This window comes from Pleurodeles waltl, chromosome 12 (genome assembly GCF_031143425.1).
Source record: "Pleurodeles waltl isolate 20211129_DDA chromosome 12, aPleWal1.hap1.20221129, whole genome shotgun sequence".
NCBI classification, from domain to species: Eukaryota; Metazoa; Chordata; class Amphibia; order Caudata; family Salamandridae; genus Pleurodeles; species Pleurodeles waltl.
This window is the reverse complement of record NC_090451.1, coordinates 2,199,783-2,218,368: the sequence shown is the minus strand read 5'-3', so window position 1 is coordinate 2,218,368 and position 18,586 is coordinate 2,199,783. Positions and strand designations below refer to the sequence as shown.

At 39.3% G+C, this 18,586-nt stretch overlaps 5 non-coding genes across 5 annotated transcripts; all 5 read right to left on the bottom strand.

Moving 5' to 3' along the window:
- Positions 1 to 4,232: 4,232 nt before the first annotated feature.
- On the bottom strand, positions 4,233 to 4,314 carry TRNAL-AAG (transfer RNA leucine (anticodon AAG)). Its single transcript has one exon. It is a non-coding gene; the product is annotated as a tRNA-Leu (tRNA).
- A 505-nt stretch (positions 4,315 to 4,819) lies between these two features.
- On the bottom strand, positions 4,820 to 4,901 carry TRNAS-GCU (transfer RNA serine (anticodon GCU)). The gene has a single exon. It is a non-coding gene; the product is annotated as a tRNA-Ser (tRNA).
- Positions 4,902 to 9,554: 4,653 nt separating this feature from the next.
- On the bottom strand, positions 9,555 to 9,636 carry TRNAL-UAG (transfer RNA leucine (anticodon UAG)). Its single transcript has one exon. It is a non-coding gene; the product is annotated as a tRNA-Leu (tRNA).
- A 5,240-nt stretch (positions 9,637 to 14,876) lies between these two features.
- TRNAL-AAG (transfer RNA leucine (anticodon AAG)) lies at positions 14,877 to 14,958 on the bottom strand. Its single transcript has one exon. It is a non-coding gene; the product is annotated as a tRNA-Leu (tRNA).
- A 505-nt stretch (positions 14,959 to 15,463) lies between these two features.
- Positions 15,464 to 15,545, bottom strand: TRNAS-GCU (transfer RNA serine (anticodon GCU)). The gene has a single exon. It is a non-coding gene; the product is annotated as a tRNA-Ser (tRNA).
- Positions 15,546 to 18,586: the final 3,041 nt, after the last annotated feature.

Here is an 18,586-nt window from a genome sequence, read left to right as displayed (position 1 = left end):
CTTCCCATTTAATGTGCATTGTTCTGCAAAAAGTTTTAAGTAGGAGAAAGTAAAACTTAGTTTATAAAACCACCTAAACTGGGAGTATTGCCGCTACAGCTATGACACTTCAGTTTAAAAACGTACGTGCACCAACAAGAAATATTTTTGCGCTAAATAAATTGCTGTCCGACTACTCACGTAATGCATAAAACTGAGGCAGTCGCAATTACAATACATTGAAGTAATATTTTGGTAGTTTTTGTTGACGATGACTCCGCAGCAAGCGATCAGATTACTTTTTATTAGTGAAGGTGCGTCAGAGCCTTGATAAGTAAACTTACAAGGAGACACGCCTAGGTCGATGAACCTTTTAGACCAGGTTCGGGGACTTCCCAGTACGAGATGTCTTTTGACATCACAAATCAATAGATCAATATCTCAACAACAATCGCAATAACTAATCAGCATGCTAATCAATAACCTTTAATGAGAGTCAATAAAGTGAACACACCATGATCTTTCAGTCATGAATAACCACACCAATTTAGTTAAGTGTTAGGATATTTATTTCCCTACTGGTTACAATCTAAAGTCATTTCTGTTAATCTCATCAGCAATTCATCTCATTAGTAACTCTTCAGATTTGCAATTAGAAACGCAATTAATCAATGCATAGAGAATATTCACTCAGTATTAACACATAATTATTAAGAAGCAACTTAGCAAAGTCTCAGTAGTGCGTGGTTCAACAAAGCAAGAACTCAGTCATTTGTCTATTTGCGTCAGATTTTAGTGAACACCTTAAATAACCTCGTATTAGCATCAGCATGTTGGGCTTCATGCAACACAATTTAGCAAACACAAATTTGGAAAACATCTAACTATGGCCTCTATCAAAGAGCAGTTGGTACCTAGAAAGAAAAGGCAAACAGACAATTACAATTTTCATCAGATAGTTACCCATCCAACGGATCAGCAAACAGCGTCAGTCTTCGTCCTCGGGACATCAGTCGTTTGCATCATCAGCAAAGAAAGGACAGGGCAAAGTATCAGTATGGCATAGCTAAGGAACAAGAACTTCCCTCATATAGAGGAGAAGTAAGTATCAGGTAAGGAATAAGTAAAGGGTGGGTTAGAGTAACAGGGCGAACAAACGGCAAAGTCTCAAACGAAATGGCCTAAATGGCTCAGTAGAATGGCAAAGAATGGCTTGGAGTGGAATGTCCAATAAATGCCTGATTTCTCCTCGGGTCATGTGGTTAAATCAAAACTGTCTAATTTATTCCTAATTCCTCAATGGATAATCATTGGTGCATCGCCATCTCTGTCCAATAATCTTCACCAGAGTTTTACACAAACCACAGATCTCATGTCGTTGATTGACCCATGTTATTGACGTTTTCATCGGTTGGAATGTCAGGTAAGAAAAATTACATTTTACGCTACAGTCAGTAGTTCCATTGTTTTCTCCTACTCCAGGCAGCCTTGCACCTGTTACAAATTACACTGTTGCATTCAGCAAGAATGTCTCCTTGAGCAAGTAGGGTACCATGAGAAAAAATTTCTACAGCTACACACATCTCTAGCTTCTGGGAAAGTACAGTTTCATGTCCTTCAGTAAAATAGCACATTGCACGTTAGAAAAAGACAGTTTACTATGAGACCAGGCAGCTAGGCACAGACCTTCGCTAAACTAAGGCCTACTGCTTAATGAACAAACTCCTAATACATAACTCCAATTTTGATATTTTAATACAAATTAAAAACATTAGTACATAATTAATTCAGCATTAATAACTTTCATTAGTCTTCGTATACATTGGTAGCCACTCTCCGTGTGCACATTTCAAACGTGTGCATTATTTCTACGTTAACACATTTTTTATGCAGCTTCATTACACAATATATTGTAAGCTTTTCATGTTAATATTAATTTTAAAAGACACACTCCAGCAATCCCTCCTCTGATGACTCTTGTCATCACACAAATCTTCCCTACTAATTTTACATTCTAAAATTCCCTCATATCAATCTCTTCCCTTCTTGGTTTCCCCTTTGATCTTGCCCTGAATAATTTTTCCCTTTGTTTTTCTTCCCTCCTCCTATTATTTTTCGCCATCTTCAATTTTATTCTTTTACTAATTTTACATGCCACCCATGATCCAAATAAGCAATCTATAACAATCAATATCCCCTGTATTATTTTAGACAATATCCCATGCCAAATGTTACTAATCCAGATTCCCACTGAAGCAAATCCTTTCCCAACCTTTTTCCAAACACCTGGTTCTTTCAAATCCTTCAAGTCCGTACTATCCCTAGTCAAGTTAGTAAGCATACTTCTAATCTCATTACTATTATCTGGTATGTAAGCGCAACAATTACACCCATTGAGCAATCTACAAACTCTGCCATTTTTCACTAAAAGAATGTCTAAAGCAAGCCTGTTTTGAAGAGTCATAGCCCCCTCCGCAGCAAGTTCAGTATCCATCAGGAGTATAGCCCCTGAAAAGTTTGTCAGCATGTTATCCTCAATAGTAGACAACTTTTGAATCTTTATGGAGTTCATAATAACTCCCACTGAAGAAATTATCGTCCCAAATATGTCTCCTACTACACCAGCAGCAGTCTCTTTCTTATGTCTAGTACGATGTAATTTAGACAATTTTGGTAACCTTTTCAAATCGTGAAGTTGATATATCTTTGGGAAAACTATCCCCAAATAACATGTCCCATACTATCCCTTTGGAAGACGGTAATAAGCATTAAGTCCACATATATAATAAATCCCGGGGATTGCTGGATCCTGTCCATTTAACATGAACGTCCATTTACTCTGAAACAAAAACACAAGCTTACATTCACTCATTCCCACAAACACATTGTCATAGTATGATTTGGTCTTGGATATGCAAAGCTTTCCTACATGTAGTGCGTCTAAAGCTAACTTCCCTTGTTCTCTAATTGCACTATAACCGTCACTACTAGCAAAGGCCCGTTGCTGTAATCCTTTCTCTAGTTTACCCTTCAATGCCCTTCTTCTCTCTTCCGTGTGATCTAAAAAGCTTTTCTCTACAGGTGTAAGCAAACATGTCAAATTATTGTGGTGTGCATAAGATGTACTAATTGTTAATGTCGCCTGAAAGAATCCTTTAACTAACTTTATGCTATAGTACTTAGCTACCCCACTCACATCCTCTATGATAGGCACATTAGAAAACACAAGATCATGATTTGAGTAAAAATATTGAATCTCTTCCTGGTTATAGAATCTTGTTAGTAACAGACTACAACGTATCCCATATGTTAATGACAGTCTATGATAGGTAACCCCCTCTTGTACCGAAACAGGAATCTGTGTACACACAAAACAATCTTTTGCATCCATTGTGTCAACATACTCACTCAGCAAGCGATAGAAAACATCAGTGGATAGTTCCCCTTTCGAGTTAGTTCCCTCATGCAAGTATCTTGTATCCAGCTCAAACCTCTCCCAGGCTGTTAGTGCAGTGGTAGTCTCAGGAATTGTAGCATTGTTAGTCCCACTTTTATCCATTAGTGTCATACTCACAACCACGACCCTAATGAATATTTATTACATGAACCTTTTTTGCAAAAGTATTTGGTTCAAGTAAACTTAAAGTGTTGGGATTCAAGCCCATGGCTCCAGAGAGACTGGAGCCTAAATCTAGCCAGTTTAGCCTGCTCAGCCACGCTACCTCACATCTACTAGTTTTCAACTATAGTAACTTGGCCAAACACTGTGGACACCCGCTGTGGTGACCTGGCTATGCAGGGTAACGCAGCATTCACCGACAGTTGAGCGAGTTACAGGTGAAAAGCAAAGTATAATAACTGTCTGCATATAATATATGTCTTTCCTTATTTATTCTTCTTCCCCATTGTATGTTTGCTCTCTGCTTTAGAAACGCGAGCTGTCATCACTGCAAGGAAACGTATCACACAGCGTTCTACTGTTTACACTCACTGAACTTTCAGCATCACAGTGACCCCTCTCGTCGCCTCTATAGTTAGACTTCAAGACAGCTGGTTTGTTTACCGATACAATTCTTGTCACCTTAGGTTGTGGTTTTTTAAAATAAGAAGGCTCGGTCCCACTGTCTGGCTACCCTTATATATATACGTCACCACTTTACATAGTCTCACCTCTCGCTATGTGGATCGTAGGTGCAGAAGGCAGAGAGTGAGACACTGATGCATACAAAATACGTTTGTGAGTTGAAAAATACTGGCAGCAGTGGGATTCGAACCCACGCCTCCAAAGAGACTGGAGCCTTAATCCAGCGCCTTAGACCGCTCGGCCACACTACCCTGTGCAAACCTGTTTCTGTAAGCATTCTGAAGTGAGATGTTCTGTTGTATAGGGGAGTTGGAGAATAAGGGTGTATAGCCTGTGAAGTGATCCTAGGAAAGTCAACGCCAACAGCAGCAGGCATGTGATACATTCAGTAGGTCAGGATTGGCCCCGGGCGTTGGGAGGTGTCAGGGAGCGCCAGTCCTGAGAGTCCGTAGGAAGACAACCCTTACATTGGCGTCCCGCACGCGCTGCTTCTCTTTCTTTAAGGATAAGGAATCAAACTATCTACGACCCTCAACTTACCAACCCTCCACCTCAGGAAAGATTTTGTGATTCATGAGCAGAACCCGGCTGGCGCTGTTTACAGTAATGCCTAAGCACAGTACTCAACTGAGCGGTGTTTCCAAACTGAGCCGTTGTACTGCCGGAAATACCATGGGATATGTCATTTAACTTTCACATAAAATAGGGTTAACCCAGCCCTACCACATACTAAAAACTAAAGACGGAACAATAAACCGACGAGGATGGGATTCGAACCCACGCGTGCAGAGCACAATGGATTAGCAGTCCATCACCTTAACCACTCGGCCACCTCGTCTTCAAAACACCATGTTTCAGGAGTTCAAAATATGGTAGCCAAAATGTGTTCTATTAGGTGATAGTTGTCTAAACATAATAAAGAGCATATATTTACAGATTGTTATGGTAACTTGTTGTCTTCAGCTTTGCTCTATACGACCTTGTTGTCCATCCCTACTTCAGCTTGAATTTATATGTTAAATGTAATGTAATCATGAATATTACACTTTCCAAACATGTTCTATCCATATGTGATGTACTATCACACTACCCTCAAATGAGCTAAGATTGCTTTAATTCAGTTGTACGTGGATTTAAAGTGCAATATCATACAAATATTGTACTGGTATGGCGCTTTCGAGTCTCTAGGTGTCAGTTATTGGTGGTGTGCTTACATGTCAACATTAGGCAGCAAATAGTACACAATTAAGGAAAACTGCCTTCCCATTTAATGTGCATTGTTCTGCAAAAAGTTTTAAGTAGGAGAAAGTAAAACTTAGTTTATAAAACCACCTAAACTGGGAGTATTGCCGCTACAGCTATGACACTTCAGTTTAAAAACGTACGTGCATCAACAAGAAATATTTTTGCGCTAAATAAATTGCTGTCCGACTACTCACGTAATGCATAAAACTGAGGCAGTCGTAATTACAATACATTGAAGTAATATTTTGGTAGTTTTTGTTGACGATGACTCCGCAGCAAGCGATCAGATTACTTTTTATTAGTGAAGGTGCGTCAGAGCCTTGATAAGTAAACTTACAAGGAGACACGCCTAGGTCGATGAACCTTTTAGACCAGGTTCGGGGACTTCCCAGTACGAGATGTCTTTTGGCATCACAAATCAATAGATCAATATCTCAACAACAATCGCAATAACTAATCAGCATGCTAATCAATAACCTTTAATGAGAGTCAATAAAGTGAACACACCATGATATTTCAGTCATGAATAACCACCCCAATTTAGTTAAGTGTTAGTATATTTATTTCCCTACTGGTTACAATCTAAAGTCATTTCTGTTAATCTCATCAGCAATTCATCTCATTAGTAACTCTTCAGATTTGCAATTAGAAACGCAATTAATCAATGCATAGAGAATATTCACTCAGTATTAACACATAATTATTAAGAAGCAACTTAGCAAAGTCTCAGTAGTGCATGGTTCAACAAAGCAAGAACTCAGTCATTTGTCTATTTGCGTCAGATTTTAGTGAACACCTTAAATAACCTCGTATTAGCATCAGCATGTTGGGCTTCATGCAAAACAATTTAGCAAACATAAATTTGGAAAACATCTAACTATGGCCTCTATCAAAGAGCAGTTGGTACCTAGAAAGAAAAGGCAAACAGACAATTACAATTTTCATCAGATAGTTACCCATCCAACGGATCAGCAAACAGCGTCAGTCTTCGTCCTCGGGACATCAGTCGTTTGCATCATCAGCAAAGAAAGGACAGGGCAAAGTATCAGTATGGCATAGCTAAGGAACAAGAACTTCCCTCATATAGAGGAGAAGTAAGTATCAGGTAAGGAATAAGTAAAGGGTGGTTTAGAGTAACAGGGCGAACAAACGGCAAAGTCTCAAACTAAATGGCCTAAATGGCTCAGTAGAATGGCAAAGAATGACTTGGAGTGGAATGTCCAATAAATGCCTGATTTCTCCTCGGGTCATGTGGTTAAATCAAAGCTGTCTAATTTACTCCTAATTCCTCAATGGATAATCATTGGTGCATCGCCATCTCTGTCCAATAATCTTCACCAGAGTTTTACACAAACCACAGTTCTCATGTCGTTGATTGGCCCATGTTATTGACGTTTTCATCGGTTGGAATGACAGGTAAGAAAAGTTACATTTTACGCTACAGTCAGTAGTTCCATTGTTTTCTCCTACTCCAGGCAGCCTTGCACCTGTTACAAATTACACTGTTGCATTCAGCAAGAATGTCTCCTTGAGCAAGTAGGGTCCCATGAGAAAGAATTTACTACAGCTACACACATCACTAGCTTCTGGGAAAGTACAGTTTCATGTCCTTCAGGAAAATAGCACATTGTACGTTAGAAAAAGACAGTTTGATATGAGACCAGGCAGCTAGGCACAGACCTTCGCTAAACTAAGGCCTACTGCTTAATGAACAAACTCCTAATACATAACTCCAATTTTGATACGTTAATACAAATTAAAAACATTAGTACATAATTAATTCAGCATTAATAACTTTCATTAGTCTTCGTATACATTGGTAGCCACTCCCCGTGGGCACATTTCAAACGTGTGCATTAGTTCTACGTTAACACATTTTTTATGCAGCTTCATTACACAATATATTGTAAGCTTTTCATGTTAATATTAATTTTAAAAGACACACTCCAGCAATCCCTCCTCTGATGACTCTTGTCATCACACAAATTTTCCCTACTAATTTTACATACTAAAATTCCCTCATATCAATCTCTTCCCTTCTTGGTTTCCCCTTTGATCTTGCCCTGAATAATTTTTCCCTTTGTTTTTCTTCCCTCCTCCTATTATTTTTCGCCATCTTCAATTTTATTCTTTTACTAATTTTACATGCCACCCATGATCCAAATAAGCAATCTATAACAATCAATATCCCCTGTATTATTTTAGACAATATCCCATGCCAAATGTTACTAATCCAATTTCCCACTGAAGCAAATCCTTTCCCAACCTTTTTCCAAACACCTGGTTCTTTCAAATCCTTCAAGTCCGTACTATCCCTAGTCAAGTTAGTAAGCATACTTCTAATCTCATTACTATTATCTGGTATGTAAGCGCAACAATTACACCCATTGAACAATCTACAAACTCTGCCATTTTTCACTAAAAGAATGTCTAAAGCAAGCCTGTTTTGAAGAGTCATAGCCCCCTCCGCAGCAAGTTCAGTATCCATCAGGAGTATAGCCCCTGAAAAGTTTGTCAGCATAATATCCTCAATAGTAGACAACTTTTGAATCTTTATGGAGTTCATAATAACTCCCACTGAAGAAATTATCGTCCCAAATATGTCTCCTACTACACCAGCAGCAGTCTCTTTCTTATGTCTAGTACGATGTAATTCAGACAATTTTGGTAACCATTTCAAATCGTCAAGTTGATATATCTTTGGGAAAACTATCCCCAAATAACATGTCCCATACTATCCCTTTGGAAGACGGTAATAAGCATTAAGTCCACATATATAATAAATCCCGGGGATTGCTGGATCCTGTCCATTTAACATGAACGTCCATTTACTCTGAAACAAAAACACACGCTTACATTCACTCATTCCCACAAACACATTGTCATAGTATGATTTGGTCTTGGATATGCAAAGCTTTCCTACATGTAGTGCGTCTAAAGCTAACTTCCCTTGTTCTCTAATTGCACTATAACCGTCACTACTAGTAAAGGCCCGTTGCTGTAATCCTTTCTCTAGTTTACCCTTCAATGCCCTTCTTCTCTCTTCCGTGTGATCTAAAAAGCTTTTCTCTACAGGTGTAAGCAAACATGTCAAATTATTGTGGTGTGCATAAGATGTACTAATTGTTAATGTCGCCTGAAAGAATCCTTTAACTAACTTTATGCTATAGTACTTAGCTACCCCACTCACATCCTCTATGATAGGCACATTAGAAAACACAAGATCATGATTTGAGTAAAAATATTGAATCTCTTCCTGGTTATAGAATCTTGTTAGTAACAGACTACAACGTATCCCATATGTTAATGACAGTCTATGATAGGTAACCCCCTCTTGTACCGAAACAGGAATCTGTGTACACACAAAACAATCTTTTGCATCCATTGTGTCAACATACTCACTCAGCAAGCGATAGAAAACATCAGTGGATAGTTCCCCTTTCGAGTTAGTTCCCTCATGCAAGTATCTTGTATCTAGCTCAAACCTCTCCCAGGCTGTTAGTGCAGTGGTAGTCTCAGGAATTGTAGCATTGTTAGTCCACTTTTATCCATTAGTGTCATACTCACAACCACGACCCTAATGAATATTTATTACATGAACCTTTTTGGCAAAAGTATTTGGTTCAAGTAAACTTAAAGTGTTGGGATTCAAGCCCACGGCTCCAGAGAGACTGGAGCCTAAATCTAGCCAGTTTCGCCTGCTCAGCCACACTACCTCACATCTACAAGCTCACAACTATAGTAACTTGGCCAAACACTGTGGACACCCGCTGTGGTGACCTGGCTATGCAGGGTAACGCAGCATTCACCGACAGTTGAGAGAGTTACAGGTGAAAAGCAAAGTATAATAACTGTCTGCATATAATATATGTCTTTCCTTATTTATTCTTCTTCCCCATTGTATGTTTGCTCTCTGCTTTAGAAACGCGAGCTGTCATCACTGCAAGGAAACTTATCACACAGCGTTCTACTGTTTACACTCACTGAACTTTCAGCATCACAGTGACCCCTCTTGTCGCCTCTATAGCTAGACTTCAAGACAGCTGGTTTGTTTACCGGTACAATTCTTGTCACCTTAGGTTGTGGTTTTTTAAAATAAGAAGGCTCGGTCCCACTGTCTGGCTACCCTTATATATTTACGTCACCGCTTTACATAGTCTCACCTCTCGCTATGTGGATCGTAGGTGCAGAAGGCAGAGAGTGAGACACTGATGCAGACAAAATACGTTTGTGAGTTGAAAAATACTGGCAGCAGCGGGATTCGAACCCACGCCTCCAAAGAGACTGGAGCCTAAATCCAGCACCTTAGACCGCTCGGCCACACTACCCTGTGCAAACCTGTTTCTGTAAGCTTTCTGAAGTGAGATGTTCTGTTGTATAGGGGAGTTGGAGAATAAGGGTGTATAGCCTGTGAAGTGATCCTAGGAAAGTCAACGCCAACAGCAGCAGGCACGTGATACATTCAGTAGGTCAGGATTGGCTCCGGGCCATGGGAGGTGTCAGGGAGTGCCAGTCCTGAGAGTCAGTAGGAAGACAACCCTTACATTGGCGTCCCGCACGCGCTGCTTCTCTTTCTTTAAGGATAAGGAGTCAAACTATCTACGTCCCTCAACTTACCAACCCTCCGCCTCAGGAAAGATTTTGTGATTCATGAGCAGAACCCGGCTGGCGCTGTTTACAGTAATGCCTAAGCACAGTACTCAACTGAGCGGTGTTTCCAAACTGAGCCGTTGTACTGCCGGAAATACCATGGGATATGTCATTTAACTTTCACATAAAATAGGGTTAATCCAGCCCTACCACATACTAAAAACTAAAGATGGAACAATAAACCAAAGAGGAAGGGATTCGAACCCACGCGTGCAGAGCACAATGGATTAGCAGTCCATCGCCTTAACCACTCGGCCAACTCGTCTTCAAAACACCATCTTTCAGGAGTACAAAATATGGTAGCCAAAATGTGTTCTATTAGGTGATAGTTGTCTAAACATAATAAAGAGCATATATTTACAGATTGTTATGGTAACTTGTTGTCTTCAGCTTTGCTCTATACGACCTTGTTGTCCATCCCTACTTCAGCTTGAATTTATATGTTAAATGTAATGTAATCATGAAAATTACACTTTCCAAACGTGTTCTATCCATATGTGATGTACTATCACACTACCCTCAAATGAGCTAAGATTGCTTTAATTCAGTTGTACGTGGATTTAAAGTGCAATATCATACAAATATTGTACTGGTATGGCGCTTTCGAGTCTCTAGGTGTCAGTTATTGGTGGTGTGCTTACATGTCAACATTAGGCAGCAAATAGTACACAATTAAGGAAAACTGCCTTCCCATTTAATGTGCATTGTTCTGCAAAAAGTTTTAAGTAGGAGAAAGTAAAACTTAGTTTATAAAACCACCTAAACTGGGAGTATTGCCGCTACAGCTATGACACTTCAGTTTAAAAACGTACGTGCATCAACAAGAAATATTTTTGCGCTAAATAAATTGCTGTCCGACTACTCACGTAATGCATAAAACTGAGGCAGTCGTAATTACAATACATTGAAGTAATATTTTGGTAGTTTTTGTTGACGATGACTCCGCAGCAAGTGATCAGATTACTTTTTATTAGTGAAGCCGCGTCAGAGCCTTGATAAGTAAACTTACAAGGAGACATCCTAGGTCGATGAACCTTTTAGACCAGGTTCGGGGACTTCCCAGTACGAGATGTCTTTTGGCATCACAAATCAATAGCTCAATATCTCAACAACAATCGAAATAACTAATCAGCATGCTAATCAATAACCTTTAATGAGAGTCAATAAAGTGAACACACCATGATCTTTCAGTCATGAATAACCACACCAATTTAGTTAAGTGTTAGGATATTTATTTCCCTACTGGTTACAATCTAAAGTCATTTCTGTTAATCTCATCAGCAATTCATCTCATTAGTAACTCTTCAGATTTGCAATTAGAAACGCAATTAATCAATGCATAGAGAATATTCACTCAGTATTAACACATAATTATTAAGAAGCAACTTAGCAAAGTCTCAGTAGTGCATGGTTCAACAAAGCAAGAACTCAGTCATTTGTCTATTTGCGTCAGATTTTAGTGAACACCTTAAATAACCTCGTATTAGCATCAGCATGTTGGGCTTCATGCAAAACAATTTAGCAAACACAAATTTGGAAAACATCTAACTATGGCCTCTATCAAAGAGCAGTTGGTACCTAGAAAGAAAAGGCAAAGAGACAATTACAATTTTCATAAGATAGTTACCCATCCAACGGATCAGCAAACAGCGTCAGTTTTCGTCCTCGGGACATCAGTCGTTTGCATCATCAGCAAACAAAGGACAGGGCAAAGTATCTGAATGGCATAGCTAAGGAACAAGAACTTCCCTCATATAGAGGAGAAGTAAGTATCAGGTAAGGAATAAGTAAAGGGTGGTTTAGAGTAACAGGGCGAACAAACGGCAAAGTCTCAAACGAAATGGCCTAAATGGCTCAGTAGAATGGCAAAGAATGGCTTGGAGTGGAATGTCCAATAAATGCCTGATTTCTCCTCGGGTCATGTGGTTAAATCAAAACTGTCTAATTTACTCCTAATTCCTCAATGGATAATCATTGGTGCATCGCCATCTCTGTCCAATAATCTTCACCAGAGTTTTACACAAACCACAGTTCTCATGTCGTTGATTGGCCCATGTTATTGACGTTTTCATCGGTTGGAATGTCAGGTAAGAAAAGTTACATTTTACGCTACAGTCAGTAGTTCCATTGTTTTCTCCTACTCCAGGCAGCCTTGCACCTGTTACAAATTACACTCTTGCATTCAGCAAGAATGTCTCCTTGAGCAAGTAGGGTCCCATGAGAAAGAATTTACTACAGCTACACACATCTCTAGCTTCTGGGAAAGTACAGTTTCATGTCCTTCAGGAAAATAGCACATTGCACGTTAGAAAAAGACAGTTTAATATGAGACCAGGCAGCTAGGCACAGACCTACGCTAAACTAAGGCCTACTGCTTAATGAACAAACTCCTAATACATAACTCCAATTTTGATATGTTAATACAAATGAAAAACATTAGTACATAATTAATTCAGCATTAATAACTTTCATTAGTCTTCGTATACATTGGTAGCCACTCCCCGTGGGCACATTTTTAAACGTGTGCATTATTTCTACGTTAACACATTTTTTATGCAGCTTCATTACACAATATATTGTAAGCTTTTCATGTTAATATTAATTTTAAAAGACACACTCCAGCAATCCCTCCTCTGATGACTCTTGCTATCACACAAATCTTCCCTACTAATTTTACATACTAAAATTCCCTCATATCAATCTCTTCCCTTCTTGGTTTCCTCTTTGATCTTGCCCTGAATAATTTTTCCCTTTGTTTTTCTTCCCTCCTCCTATTATTTTTCGCCATCTTAAATTTTATTATTTTACTAATTTGACATGCCACCCATGATCCAAATAAGCAATCTATAACAATCAATATCCCCTGTATTATTTTAGTCAATATCCCATGCCAAATGTTACTAATCCAGTTTCCCACTGAAGCAAATCCTTTCCCAACCTTTTTCCAAACACCTGGTTCTTTCAAATCCTTCAAGTCCGTACTATCCCTAGTCAAGTTAGTAAGCATACTTCTAATCTCATTACTGTTATCTGGTATGTAAGCGCAACAATTACACCCATTGAGCAATCTACAAACTCTGCCATTTTTCACTAAAAGAATGTCTAAAGCAAGCATGGTTTGAAGAGTCATAGCCCCCTCCGCAGCAAGTTCAGTATCCATCAGGAGTATAGCCCCTGAAAAGTTTGTCAGCATGTTATCCTCAATAGTAGACAACTTTTGAATCTTTATGGAGTTCATAATAACTCCCACTGAAGAAATGATCGTCCCAAATATGTCTCCTACTACACCAGCAGCAGTCTCTTTCTTATGTCTAGTACGATGTAATTCAGACAATTTTGGTAACCTTTTCAAATCGTCAAGTTGATATATCTTTGGGAAAACTATCCCCAAATAACATGTCCCATACTATCCCTTTGGAAGACGGTAATAAGCATTAAGTCCACATATATAATAAATCCCGGGGATTGCTGGATCCTGTCCATTTAACATGAACGTCCATTTACTCTGAAACAAAAACACACGCTTACATTCACTCATTCCCACAAACACATTGTCATAGTATGATTTGGTCTTGGATATGCAAAGCTTTCCTACATGTAGTGCGTCTAAAGCTAACTTCCCTTGTTCTCTAATTGCACTATAACCGTCACTACTAGTAAAGGCCCGTTGCTGTAATCCTTTCTCTAGTTTACCCTTCAATGCCCTTCTTCTCTCTTCCGTGTGATCTAAAAAGCTTTTCTCTACAGGTGTAAGCAAACATGTCAAATTATTGTGGTGTGCATAAGATGTACTAATTGTTAATGTCGCCTGAAAGAATCCTTTAACTAACTTTATGCTATAGTACTTAGCTACCCCACTCACATCCTCTATGATAGGCACATTAGAAAACACAAGATCATGATTTGAGTAAAAATATTGAATCTCTTCCTGGTTATAGAATCTTGTTAGTAACAGACTACAACGTATCCCATATGTTAATGACAGTCTATGATAGGTAACCCCCTCTTGTACCGAAACAGGAATCTGTGTACACACAAAACAATCTTTTGCATCCATTGTGTCAACATACTCACTCAGCAAGCGATAGAAAACATCAGTGGATAGTTCCCCTTTCGAGTTAGTTCCCTCATGCAAGTATCTTGTATCTAGCTCAAACCTCTCCCAGGCTGTTAGTGCAGTGGTAGTCTCAGGAATTGTAGCATTGTTAGTCCACTTTTATCCATTAGTGTCATACTCACAACCACGACCCTAATGAATATTTATTACATGAACCTTTTTGGCAAAAGTATTTGGTTCAAGTAAACTTAAAGTGTTGGGATTCAAGCCCACGGCTCCAGAGAGACTGGAGCCTAAATCTAGCCAGTTTCGCCTGCTCAGCCACACTACCTCACATCTACAAGCTCACAACTATAGTAACTTGGCCAAACACTGTGGACACCCGCTGTGGTGACCTGGCTATGCAGGGTAACGCAGCATTCACCGACAGTTGAGAGAGTTACAGGTGAAAAGCAAAGTATAATAACTGTCTGCATATAATATATGTCTTTCCTTATTTATTCTTCTTCCCCATTGTATGTTTGCTCTCTGCTTTAGAAACGCGAGCTGTCATCACTGCAAGGAAACTTATCACACAGCGTTCTACTGTTTACACTCACTGAACTTTCAGCATCACAGTGACCCCTCTCGTCGCCTCTATAGTTAGACTTCAAGACAGCTGGTTTGTTTACCGATACAATTCTTGTCACCTTAGGTTGTGGTTTTTTAAAATAAGAAGGCTCGGTCCCACTGTCTGGCTACCCTTATATATTTACGTCACCACTTTACATAGTCTCACCTCTCGCTATGTAGATCGTAGGTGCAGAAGGCAGAGAGTGAGACACTGATGCAGACAAAATACGTTTGTGAGTTGAAAAATACTGGCAGCAGTGGGAATCGAACCCACGCCTCCAAAGAGACTGGAGCCTTAATCCAGCGCCTTAGACCGCTCGGCCACACTACCCTGTGCAAACCTGTTTCTGTAAGCTTTCTGAAGTGAGATGTTCTGTTGTATAGGGGAGTTGGAGAATAAGGGTGTATAGCCTGTGAAGTGATCCTAGGAAAGTCAACGCCAACAGCAGCAGGCACGTGATACATTCAGTAGGTCAGGATTGGCCCCGGGCCATGGGAGGTGTCAGGGAGCGCCAGTCCTGAGAGTCCATAGGAAGACAACCCTTACATTGTCGTCCCGCACGCGCTGCTTCTCTTTCTTTAAGGATAAGGAATCAAACTATCTACGTCCCTCAACTTACCAACCCTCCGCCTCAGGAAAGATTTTGTGATTCATGAGCAGAACCCGGCTGGCGCTGTTTACAGTAATGCCTAAGCACAGTACACAACTGAGCGGTGTTTCCAAACTGAGCCGTTGTACTGCCGGAAATACCATGGGATATGTCATTTAACTTTCACATAAAATAGGGTTAACGCAGCCCTACCACTTACTAAAAACTAAAGATGGAACAATAAACCGACGAGGATGGGATTCAAACCCCCGCGTGCAGAGCACAATGGATTAGCAGTCCATCGCCTTAACCACTCGGCCACCTCGTCTTCGAAACACGATGTTTCAGGAGTTCAAAATATGGTAGCCAAAATGTGTTCTATTAGGTGATAGTTGTCTCAACATAATAAAGAGCATATATTTACAGATTGTTATGGTAACTTGTTGTCTTCAGCTTTGCTCTATACGACCTTGTTGTCCATCACTACTTCAGCTTGAATTTATATGTTAAATGTAATGTAATCATGAAAATTACACTTTCCAAACGTGTTCTATCCATATGTGATGTACTATCACACTACCCTCAAATGAGCTAAGATTGCTTTAATTCAGTTGTACGTGGATTGAAAGTGCAATATCATAGAAATATTGTACTGGTATGGCGCTTTCGAGTCTCTAGGTGTCAGTTATTGGTGGTGTGCTTACATGTCAACATTAGGCAGCAAATAGTACACAATTAAGGAAAACTGCCTTCCCATTTAATGTGCATTGTTCTGCAAAAAGTTTTAAGTAGGAGAAAGTAAAACTTAGTTTATAAAACCACCTAAACTGGGAGTATTGCCGCTACAGCTATGACACTTCAGTTTAAAAACGTACGTGCATCAACAAGAAATATTTTTGCGCTAAATAAATTGCTGTCCGACTACTCACGTAATGCATAAAACTGAGGCAGTCGGAATTACAATACATTGAAGTAATATTTTGGTCGTTTTTGTTGACGATGACTCCGCAGCAAGCGATCAGATTACTTTTTATTAGTGAAGGCGCGTCAGAGCCTTGATAAGTAAACTTACAAGGAGACACGCCTAGGTCGATGAACCTTTTAGACCAGGTTCGGGGACTTCCCAGTACGAGATGTCTTTTGGCATCACAAATCAATAGATCAATATCTCAACAACAATCGCAATAACTAATCAGCATGCTAATCAATAACCTTTAATGAGAGTCAATAAAGTGAACACACCATGATCTTTCAGTCATGAATAACCACACCAATTTAGTTAAGTGTTAGGATATTTATTTCCCTACTGGTTACAATCTAAAGTCATTTCTGTTAATCTCATCAGCAATTCATCTCATTAGTAACTCTTCAGATTTGCAATTAGAAACGCAATTAATCAATGCATAGAGAATATTCACTCAGTATTAACACATAATTATTAAGAAGCAACTTAGCAAAGTCTCAGTAGTGCATGGTTCAACAAAGCAAGAACTCAGTCATTTGTGTATTTGCGTCAGATTTTAGTGAACACCTTAAATAACCTCGTATTAGCATCAGCATGTTGGGCTTCATGCAAAACTATTTAGCAAACACAAATTTGGAAAACATCTAACTATGGCCTCTATCAAAGAGCAGTTGGTACCTAGAAAGAAAGGCAAACAGACAATTACAATTTTCATCAGATAGTTACTCATCCAACGGATCAGCAAACAGCGTCAGTCTTCGTTCTCGGGACATCAGTCGTTTGCATCATCAGCAAAGAAAGGACAGGGCAAAGTATCAGTATGGCATAGCTAAGGAACAAGAACTTCCCTCATATAGAGGAGAAGTAAGTATCAGGTAAGGAATAAGTAAAGGGTGGTTTAGAGTAACAGGGCGAACAAACGGCAAAGTCTCAAACGAAATGGCCTAAATGGCTCAGTAGAATGGCAAAGAATGGCTTGGAGTGGAATGTCCAATAAATGCCTGATTTCTCCTCGGGTCATGTGGTTAAATCAAAACTGTCTAATTTACTCCTAATTCCTCAATGGATAATCATTGGTGCATCGCCATCTCTGTCCAATAATCTTCACCAGAGTTTTACACAAACCACAGTTCTCATGTCGTTGATTGGCCCATGTTATTGACGTTTTCATCGGTTGGAATGTCAAGTAAGAAAAGTTACATTTTACGCTACAGTCAGTATTTCCATTGTTTTCTCCTACTCCAGGCAGCCTTGCACCTGTTACAAATTACACTGTTGCATTCAGCAAGAATGTCTCCTTGAGCAAGTAGGGTCCCATGAGAAAGAATTTACTACAGCTACACACATCTCTAGCTTCTGGGAAAGTACAGTTTCATGTCCTTCAGGAAAATAGCACATTGCACGTTAGAAAAAGACAGTTTAATATGAGACCAGGCAGCTAGGCACAGACCTTCGCTAAACTAAGGCCTACTGCTTAATGAACAAACTCCTAATACATAACTCCAATTTTGATATGTTAATACAAATTAAAAACATTAGTACATAATTAATTCAGCATTAATAACTTTCATTAGTCTTCGTATACATTGGTAGCCACTCCCCGTGGGCACATTTCAAACGTGTGTATTATTTCTACGTTAACACATTTTTTATGCAGCTTCATTACACAATATATTGTAAGCTTTTCATGTTAATATTAATTTTAAAAGACACACTCCAGCAATCCCTCCTCTGATGACTCTTGTCATCACACAAATCTTCCCTACTAATTTTTCATACTAAAATTCCCTCATATCAATCTCTTCCCTTCTTGGTTTCCCCTTTGATCTTGCCCTGAATAATTTTTCCCTTTGTTTTTCTTCCCTCCTCCTATTATTTTTCGCCATCTTCAATTTTATTCTTTTACTAATTTTACATGCCACCCATGATCCAAATAAGCAATCTATAACAATCAATATCCCCTGTATTATTTTAGACAATATCCCATGCCAAATGTTACTAATCCAATTTCCCACTGAAGCAAATCCTTTCCCAACCTTTTTCCAAACACCTGGTTCTTTCAAATCCTTCATGTCCGTACTATCCCTAGTCAAGTTAGTAAGCATACTTCTAATCTCATTACTATTATCTGGTATGTAAGCGCAACAATTACACTCATTGAGCAATCTACAAACTCTGCCATTTTTCACTAAAAGAATGTCTAAAGCAAGCCTGTTTTGAAGAGTCATAGCCCCCTCCGCAGCAAGTTCAGTATCCATCAGGAGTATAGCCCCGGAAAAGTTTGTCAGCATGTTATCCTCAATAGTAGACAACTTTTGAATCTTTATGGAGTTCATAATAACTCCCACTGAAGAAATTATCGTCCCAAATATGTCTCCTACTACACCAGCAGCAGTCTCTTTCTT